Consider the following 10997-nt stretch of genomic DNA (forward strand, 5'->3'; position numbering starts at 1 on the left):
TATCATCGTTAGATTTTATTGAGATTTGTATTGATATTTGAATTTTAAAAATCCAAATAGATGTCGTGGATGTTTTCGATAACTAATTGCATCCTACAATTAAAACTTACTTTATCAATACAATTCCAAAAAAGTCGATATGGGTCTACACAATTTTATTTTATAACCGAACATTTCTTCTTCTTCTTCTTCCATTACTTTGAACTTCAAAATTCTCATATCTATTTTATTTATTTCCTCTTCATTTCATCATCTTCTCCATTATTACAAAAGAAAAAAAATCATTTCTTTCTTTTTCAAAATTCAAAATGAGCCTTAATCATGTAAAAAAATATATATTGGCTAAAAGGGGAAAAACAAAAAAGACTCTAAGGGCGATAAAGAAAAAGAAAAGATATGGTTAGGGGTAACAATGGGTCGTGTCTTGTTGAGTTAATGGTATTATGAAAATTTATCCAACCCAAATCCAACCTATTTAATAATCGTATCAAAAACTTAAACCCACACTCAACCCATTTATATTTAGGTATACTTGACCCAACCCATATATAATCTATTCAATAAAATTTTAACCTTTATTGAAAAAATAAATTTTATTTCCACCACCAAAAATGAAATATCATTACTAAAATTAAATTCATACAACCATAAACTAAGTTTAATAGTAAAAAATAATTTTCTTTTGAAAAAAAAAAAGAAAATCAAAGTTCGTAGAATTTTGTCCTTTACAACTACTACCTCAAAAAAGTTAAAATTCGTTATTATTATAGGGTTAAACTCGATGGCTCAAGTCTCACATTTATTTTCACATGCCCAAAACCTACATTTAAGCCCAATAAAAAAATTCGACAGCCTACGCCCAACAAACCATTGAAATTTTTTTTTTTAACAAAAAAAAATTAAAACATCAAACAGACTTCCCTTCTCAGCCATCTCAGGGAAAACGAGTTTTGCTGCACAGAAGAACTCCCATTTCAATCAACAACTCACAAATCCCATTTCGGTTTGGTTCAATCACATTCGAAAACAATACGTAATCTCACTCACCGAACGATCTCTTTCACTTTGTCAATGAATTTTTAATCTCTCAAAGCTCAAATCGAAGAAGAAATCAGAGCTCAAGTCAAAAATCCTAATAACTGAAACTCACTTATTAGTGCCACCGATCAAACTACTCCAAATCTCATATGTAAGTCTGTTTCTCTCAAAAATCCTAAAAACCCTAAAAAACCATCTTATGTTACATTAGTGTTGCTAATTCATTTCAAGATAAATGTGATTTTTTGAACCAACTATAGAGATTTAATCTAGAAACTTGGTTAATTAACACTTGTTTTCTACACTTCTTGCTCGATCTGAACTCTAAAGTAAACCTGATAGCTGTTAATAAATTTGCTATCGAAAAAAAGTTGTGGAAAAGGATTCATTACCCACACATTTACTCATGTGATTGACATGCGATGTGATGTAATGATTATCATTTATCATCGTTAGATTTTATTGAGATTCGTGTTGATATTTGAATTTTAAAAATCCAAATAGATGTCGTGGATGTTTTTGATAACTAATTGCATCCTACAATTAAAATTTACTTTATCAATACAATTCCTAAAAAGTCAATATGGGTCTACACAATTTTATTTTATAACCGAACATTTCTTCTTCTTCTTCTTCTTCTTCTTCCATTACTCTGAACTTCAAAATTCTCATATTTATTTTATTTATTTCCTCTTCATTTCATTGTCTTCTCTATTATTACAAAAGGAAAAAATCATTTCTTTCTTTTTCAAAATTCAAAATGAGCCTTAATCATGTAAAAAAAAATATAATGGCGAAAAGGGGAAAAACAAAAGAGACTCTAAGGGCAATAAAGAAAAAGAAAAGATATGGTTAGGGGTAACGATGGGTCGTGTCATGTTGAGTTAATGGTATTATGAAAATTTACCTAATCCAGATCTAACCCATTTAATAATCATATCAAATACTTGAACCCACACTCAACCCATTTATATTTAGATATACCTAACCAACCTATTTAATAAAATTTTAATCTTTATTGAAAAAATAAGTTTCATTTCCACCACCAAAAATAAAATATCATTGATAAAAATAAAGTCACACAACCGTAAACTAAGTTCAATAGTAAAAAATAATTTTCTTTTGAAAAAAAAAAAAAAAAAAAATCAAAGTTCGTAGAATTTTGTCTTTTACAACTACTACCTCAAAAAAGCTAAAATTCGTTATTATTATAGGGTTAAACTCGACGGCTCAAGTCTCACATTTATTTTCACAGGCCCAAAACCTACATTTAAGCCCAATAAAAAAATTCAACAGCCTACGCCCAACAAACCATCGAATTTTTTTTTAACAAAAAAAAATTAAAACATCAAACAGACTTCCTTTCTCAGTCATCTCAGGGAAAACGAGCTTTGCTGCACAGAAGAACTCCCATTTCAATCAACAACTCACAAATCCCATTTCGGTTTGATTCAATCACATTCGAAAACAACGAGCAATCTCACTCACCGAACAATCTCTCAATCTCACTCACCGAACGATCTCTTTCACTTTGTCAATGGATTTTTAATCTCTCAAAGCTCAAATCGAAGAAGAAATCAGAGCTCAAGTCAAAAATCCTAATAACTGAAACTCACTTATTAGTGCCACCGATCAAATTACTCCAAATCTCATATGTAAGTATGTTTCTCTCAAAAATCCTAAAAAACCATCTTGTGTTACATTAGTGTTACTAATTCATTTTGAGATGAATGTGATTTTTTGAACCAAGTATAGAGAGTTTATCTAGAAACTCGGTTAATTAACACTTGTTTTCTACACTTCTTGCTCGATCTGAACTCTAAAGTAAACCTGATATTATAATCGACTCATCTTGTGTTACATGATGTTGATTTTCACGTTCTACTTATATAGTTTTGGTAGATTTAATGTACTTTTAAGCTCTACTTCTATTTTTTTTTATGTTCAACTTGATAAATCTCATGGATGTTTATAAATGAAGTCTAAAACTGATAGATCTGTTGGTGTTCTCTGCCCAGATTGCTTGGTTGAGTATGGAGTTCAGATCTATCACTTTCATAACGTTTCATTATTTTTCTTCCCTATTTCCTCTATTCCTCATCTATTCTACTTCTTAAGCTCACTAGAAATTGACCATAATGCTTTAGAGACAAAGATCTTCAAGTTTTGTGAGAATCTTATTAATTATTTAATTGCTTCATTCAGAATCAAGGTTTTAAAACTTGTTGGAGTCATATTGTCTTTGTATCAATCCATTTAACTTGGTGTATAAGTATATATAAATAAATTTATTTATGTATAAATTATTATATTTTTTTATTATAAATAAAGTGGATTAGAAGATGCTTAGTCATAATACCATCTTTAGATGATAAATGTTAAATTATAAAAAAAAAATGTAAAAAAATCCGATCGACTTGGTCAAGTTTTACCAACAGACAATAGTCAATATTTTCAAAATATTGCCCGAGTCATCTCAATTATCAAACAAGACAATTTTGGCATGATTCACGTTGGATGATATCCTGTTCATTCTTGACTGAAGTCATCTTGAGGGATGAGATCCGAAATCACGTTCAGAAGACTATTGTTATATTGACTACTATTATATTTTATAATTAGCTTAGACATCTTTCTACTGGATTAGATAAGAAGGGGACTAGATACATTTAATTGAGGTATATCTTTAAATTTTTACATATGTTGTATAAAATATATATGTTGTATATAAATGGTGTAACTTTTAAATGAACTAGTAAAGTGCACGTGTGTTACACGTGAATATATATTTATTTTAAATTAAATTATCATTACAATTTTTGGATATATATTCATATTATGTTGAATTATCATTTTTATTTTTAAAATTATAAATATCAATATCTACATATTGATATTCATGGAGGAAAATCCCCAAAAAAATTTCTATCCAATATTTTTCATTTGATAGCAAGTTCCCATCTTTAGCTGTAAGGTGGTAATCTTCCTTTGAGATCACAATTTCTTCAATTCTTAACACTTTCAAGCTAACCTTGTTCTTTGAGATCACAATTTTCATAGCTTCAACATTTTGTACTAAAGCATCCAATAACCCATACCTGTTTTCCATTGCTAGAAGGGTTTGATCAAATGTAGAATGATTATACCTTTCAATACACTATCTTACAATATGGGTGTTTTTTTTTTATTTTGTTCCTCTTGGCACCAACCCTGTCTTTAAGAATTGAATTATTTCATCAATTTTCAAATCTCATTTGGAATCTTTCTTGAATCTTCTATTTATACATTTTAATAATATATATGCACGTTACAAGATTGCATCTTATCTTAACAAGCAGAAATCGGGATAATTGAATTTACAGGAAGTCATTTATCGATATTAGGTTGTTGAAATGTCTTCTTCAAACTAAAAATGGGTATACCCGTTGCTACATATGGGAGTATTATGTGATCTGACGTTTAAATATGAAAGATAGATTAAAAAAGTAAATCTTTTCTTTTGATAGGAAAATTGGTAACATTATCAAGTTTTGATTCAAAGAGAATTCGTTGTTTTTTGGTTTTTAACCATTTCAAGTTACCTTAGGCTAAAAGAAAACAACATTGAAAAGTAAATTATGAAGCTCAGTAGTAACAACGTTTTTTTTAAGTCTATTTGTAATTTGGAGTTAAAACAAATTTAGATCGGAGAAGAGAGTAGAAGTGGGTTGAGTTAAAATAGAATCATAGTTCATGATTGGAAGTTTATTTGTAATACATACTAAAATTTTGTTTCTTTTTATGTTATTTGGATAATGATATTTTGGAGGTTATCTTCCTTCCCATCTAAGACTTTGAATCTTTTTTATTTCCTTATTTTCCATTATACAGCGAAGAGAAGCATCTTCAAAATAAACCTCCTTTTCATGTAAAGGTGGAGATACATCGATTTTGTAATAAACCTTCAAAAAAATACCCAGCCAAACTCTAACCAACACCAAATCGAATAATAAAAGCATTTCAAATAGAGTGGGCTAAGTTGCAACATAAAAGAAATTAATTCACCTAAAAGTTTCATCTAGTACTTGTAGAAGGATCCTACCAAAAAGTTCCATCTGGCACTTATACCAAGCCTTATAGAAGGATACTACCAAAACATTCCATCTGGTAGTTGTTACCTGCCTCATTGAAGGATCCTACCTAAAAGTTCCATCTTTTGTAATAGTTAAGAACACAAAACTGAATTGATTCATTTGCTTCTGTTAGTCACTAAATTATTTTTTAGACTTAGTTAGTTAATACAATCCAATTTCTACCATGCACTTCTATATCTTTGCAGCTCATAGTAAAGATATGTGGCAGTTGTATGAATATACAACTGCTACAAAATATACAACGTTCGCATACACATTATACGATTGCACAATTTTTATTTAGGGGCTTGATTTGACTTAGTGCTCATTAGTACTACCGATGTGCACAATCATGTTAGCTCAAAATTTCAAATTTTCATGGGTTTTTTTTAAAGTAATGTATGAAGCCACAATTAATCAATTATGATTTTCTCAAATCCATATTATATGGCTTTTCAATTAGACAAAAAGATAGACATCTCAATTTTGAATGGCAGGAGAAATTTTTAATCAAGGTGGGCTATTATGTGATTATCCCAAGTATTTGTTTGCATCACTTCGCTATTGCTAGAAAATAAATCAACATACCTCATATTTTTATGGAAATTCAATACTTCCCACGAAAAGCATGAGCTTTGCAAAATAAAAGGTTCGTAAGAAGAGTTCGCTTAACAAAAATGTTAACATGCAGAAAGCCTATATGCAATATAATATTTTATCATCAATTTAATTACCATGCCCACATTTGCACAACAAACAATACATCGTCCATCGAATTATCAAAGGACACAACCTTTTTTTTCTCACAGGAAATATATGAATCCCAAATAATATGGATTGAGACAGTGAAAGTGCATAGGTACACTTTTAATAACACAAAAAGTGGTTATGGGCAAAAATTAAATGGAGTAAAAGATTTCTTTAGCCAGTTAAATTTTTGAATAATTATTTTTTCACAATTTTCTCTTTTTCTATGGCAAACTTTTATATTATCTACCTAATTCGATTTTCATTCCAAATGAGAAAAATTACATTATTAGTCTGTCATATTATGTCTGATTTTGTTATGTGTAGTTGAAGGCAGTAAACACAAGTTATGTTCTGTAAGAAAGGAGGGTGAGGCAGTCGAGGTATCAAACCTACAAATTGGGCAAGATTCTATGACTCGAAGGGGTCGAAAAGCTGCCAATTCCTACACACATTGCTGCTGCCACCTGCAAAAAACCACTAATTAGAGAATGGGAGAAAAGGGGAAAAGAAAACTTCTTAATCATAAAATAAAAGAGATAGGGTCCATCTTTTAATTAAAAATATTTTTTTAATTGCAAATAAAACTACTAAATTTGATCATACATTATATTCTAAAATTCAAATATTTTTTGCACTATGATAGTATAATACCATTATATGGTTACCACCCACAAATTTATAATACAATGCCTATACTTTGGTTTCTTTTCAATGCTTGCAAATTGACTTTTTTTTTTTTAAGTTTCACTTATGTTAGACATATGAATAGGCTCTTTGGAGAGTTTGGCCTTTTGGAAATATATTGAAATACCTAAATGTGGTGGCATGGACAAAGATAACGGTATAAATTGTGGTATTCTTTACATTTGGGAAGAAGGTGGAATCAGGGCAGAGAGCAAACTTGGTCAGTTTTAATGAGGTGATCAATGCATTGATTAAAGTAAGGAAGATTGAGGAAGTGAAGGGGTGGTTATGCCCTAATGGTCCTCAAGCCATATTATGAAGTTATGTCGAGGGACCCTATCTAAATTAAGGAAGCTGGACGTAAAGGACATCTTGAAAGAAATAACTTTGTGCTTAGATTAATGAGCTTGTGACCAGTGTATCAAGTAAAGACAGTGAATGAGTAATTGGCTAGGATGTAGAAGGAAACAAGGAGCTGAAGGTTGAAACTTTGGGCAATCAAAACAAAAGCATCCAAAGCCAATGTTGCAAATACTGTATTTGTAGACAATGCAATGAAGCGGAAACCAAGACAACAAAGGTGGATGCCCCCAACTGGTAATGAAGAAGGTACATATAGAAGCAAGTAAAGAATAGAAGTATAGGCTAAAAATATGGCATGGTTGCAGGTAATGACATGACAAACTTTGGTTCATGTGATGATTTTAAATATTTGTTGAGAAGAGATCATTGTTTTAGAGTTCATTTTTGTTATTTAAAGTTGAAAGGATAATTATGACAAAAATGTGTTCACTTTATAATATAGGTATAAATTTACTATTTGGGGATAAGAATGTGTTCACTTTATATAGTATTGGGATAAGTTCAGTATATGAGAGATAAAAAGATTCCTTGAGTCTTATTTTTTACAGATGAATCAATTATTAAACATAGAGACCAATTAAAGAATGGCAAGGCAGAGTATTCACACCCCAAATTACCTACTAACAATTTTGCTTCTAAAGATACACTTTCTCCAAAAAGTAGCGACCAAGTGAATATAGAAACTGAATGGTAAAAGCATTACTTTCAAGATTACAATCAGTAACACTAATATGTAAATACTAATTTATAGGCCATGAATGGTGTTAATACCAAAAATAGAGGAAAATTAATAATTAATATAAAGTTACTATTCACTGTAATGCCAAACCTTCATGGTTGACATTTTTGCTATAATACAGTCTACCATGCGATAATACTCAATCCAACTAGATCATTCAAAAGGGAGAAGGTTTTGCTACAACAAACATAGGAGGAGAAAAAAAAACACCATAAATATTGTGAATAACTAGAAATAAAGTAAAGCAAATTTGTAAATTCTATATTGAGTTAGAAATATAATATGCTTTTCAACTAAATAATAAGCTCGCATTCTGTATAATCCGATGATAATAAATGATTGGTACTACAAACACTTTAATGGAGTTATAAAAATCAATATACCTGAAAGGCATATGGAATCTAGACAACAAATACCGGCCTCCATTATATATATAGTGACATTGTTTGGGCTATGGGACTATATAGTTTGTGCCTGACATCATACCTAATTTGGAGGAACTCCTTTGACCTTTTTTAGTGGGTTTTTTTTATAACCATATGGTTACAAGGAGATTTGTGAGCTTTATTACTCTAAAGTTTAGTGCCCACTAAGAAGTAAAACTTGACAGTGAAGATTCATTGAATGCGAATAGTAACAGGGCAATAGAAAGCATGAACTCTAAAGAAATTGTCATTTTATGTACGATAAGCAATCTCGGGCTTCTTTAGAGTTCTTTGAATCAGAAACATCCTTGGAGAATCGATGACCAAGATAGACATCAATTTAAATATTTTCACAACATGCAAATCATAAAAGAGAGGGGGGGATGCTAGGGATTATCAATTACAATTAAAAAGAAAAATACACATTCAAATAACATGATATTAAGAGCATTGATGAATGTGTGTTTTGGACAAAAATTAGAAGTAGATGGAGACAGAGAATGTTCTCAAATTAAGAATGCAAATTCCAAGAACACAAAAAAAAAAATGAACTTGGACTATATAATATAATTTCCAAAAAAGAAAAAAAAACGAGAAAGAACGAAAAAGATTGAGAAAAGAATGAAAGGAAGTGGAAAGAAACAACAAAAGAACTTCATAGGTATCAGCTTAAGAGCACAAATGAAAAGAACCCAATATTTACTTTCCAATTGGTTTAGAGAAAAATGATTGATTACTAGAATAAAATATTGATAGTACAAATATTCATGATTAAATTGAATCGATTGCATCCTACAATAGCATGAAGACTCGACACTAATTCTCTGCCAAATTTGTTTTTTGTGATGTTTATTTAGCTATATTTTCAACTGAATGTGAAAGGGTAAAAGGAGTGCCCCATGAATTTCACATTTGCTTTTATTCCAAGAAATTCAATTCAGACCTTAGCAACAACTTTTTTAAGAACTCTAACACTCAGTCTCATCTATCTAGCTTTATAGATGATTATGATTTTTCATGAGCAATGCCTTAAAGTTTTTAAAAATCTTTGAAGTCTCTTAGACGTCCTTCTCCTTGTACTTCTTTCTTTCCCTCTTGAATAAATTTTGATTTTTAAAAAATAAAAAAATGTTCTCAAAATATTTTGCTATTCAGATTTACTAACAATGATCCTCATATACTTCTTTGAAGCTTAAAACTAATGAAGTTACATAAAAGTAATTAATTCAAATCATCCAAGTTCAGTCACAATACATAATATATAAATTCAACAATAACCCAAGACTACCCAAGAAGAGAGAAACACTATGAAATTCAAAGTTTTGTGAAAAATAAAAAATGGACACACATAATGAAAAAATTGATTTAAAAAAAAAAATGATTATGGATTTCAGAAATGTACAAATCAGAAATTTCGAAGATAGAGAAGATTTTGTTTAGCGTTACAAAAAATAATATTGTGTTAAACATTTTTATCAAACAATTGGTATGCAAAAAAGAGTAGGGAATCTTTCATCAGCTAAAATTTTCATTATTAGAAGTTTGAAAAGAACTAACCTGATGACCTTGTGTACGTGTATGGAGTTAGAATTCCATGGGATAACTTTACAGAAAAATTGATTTAGGAATTAAACTCATTCTCAAGTAATGATGTGGGATTGCATATAATTGATCATGACTATTAGTGAGGGAGTGGTTCTGTAGACATAGTTTCAAAGGATCTTTTACATTCAAGTATTTATCAATAATAAAAGATTGTCAAAGATAATTATTTCTATTCAGTTTGACAAACAAATTTCTTGATTAAAAGAGCAAGCAGAGGTTATTAAGTTGTCTTGCAACAATTTCTAAATCAACTTCCAATAACCCAAGACGGGTAAAATAAAAATCAAAACCAAAGATACAACACAAAAAATTAGTAGTAATCAGTGAACCCAACACCCTAAATGTTAATATTCCGAACTTACGTAGCTCAAAAGAAAAACTGAAAGAAAAAAAAAAAGACCCACAAACCTAATATTTAGGGGGAAAATAAAATACCTACATTTCCAATAGAGAAACCAAAGCCTCCAATATGTCCACACTCGTCAAACTGGCGAGCATCGATCACAGCATCCTTTAAAGGGAGCTGAACCTAAGCGATCATCATGTAATTGGGCTCGTTATCGAAAGTGATAGTCCCCAAAATTAACTTCTAGACAAACTAATCATTCAGGAGGCTCTTCAAAATCGAGTAGCCATTGAACGGTGAGATATGTCCATTCTGAAACATGGGTTTTTACCAAGTCATACAGAAATGATGTGTTTTTCTTCCAAAGCTTGTACTTCTCGTTTATTAGTTGCTCCTCTCTCTCTCCCCTGAATCCCTCATCCTTCGCCATCACCTCTCTCTCACTCTCTCTCTCTCATTTTGTTTTATGGGAAGAAAGGGAGGAGGCAGGTTAGAGGCATTTGTCGGGTTCTGAAATTTAGAGGGAAACAAATGATTGGGTTCATAGGTCACACGATTTTTCCTTCTTGATAGTCTTCGTTGACCTCATCTCACATTATAATGCTTTGGAATACTCAAACTACCATTTTTTCTCATCTTCTTCTCGTACTTACCACCATGTTTCAAGATAAGAACCAAATAGAAACTACAATGATCATTAATTTTCCATTTCAATGATTAAATTACCCTATTGAAAGGAATTAACCCAAACATAAATAGGCACAGAAATTATAATAATTGAATAATTGAAAAAAAAAAAATTTCAATTGCATAACAATAAAAATAAGACATTCAAAAAACAACAAATATATATATATACAATACATACAAATACACAAGAAAATAACTTATACAATACAACCAAGCCTATAATAGAGCAACAACTTATATTGATA

This window comes from Akebia trifoliata, chromosome 16 (genome assembly GCF_017979445.1).
Source record: "Akebia trifoliata isolate Shusen 1 chromosome 16, ASM1797944v1, whole genome shotgun sequence".
Lineage (NCBI taxonomy): Eukaryota > Viridiplantae > Streptophyta > Magnoliopsida > Ranunculales > Lardizabalaceae > Akebia > Akebia trifoliata.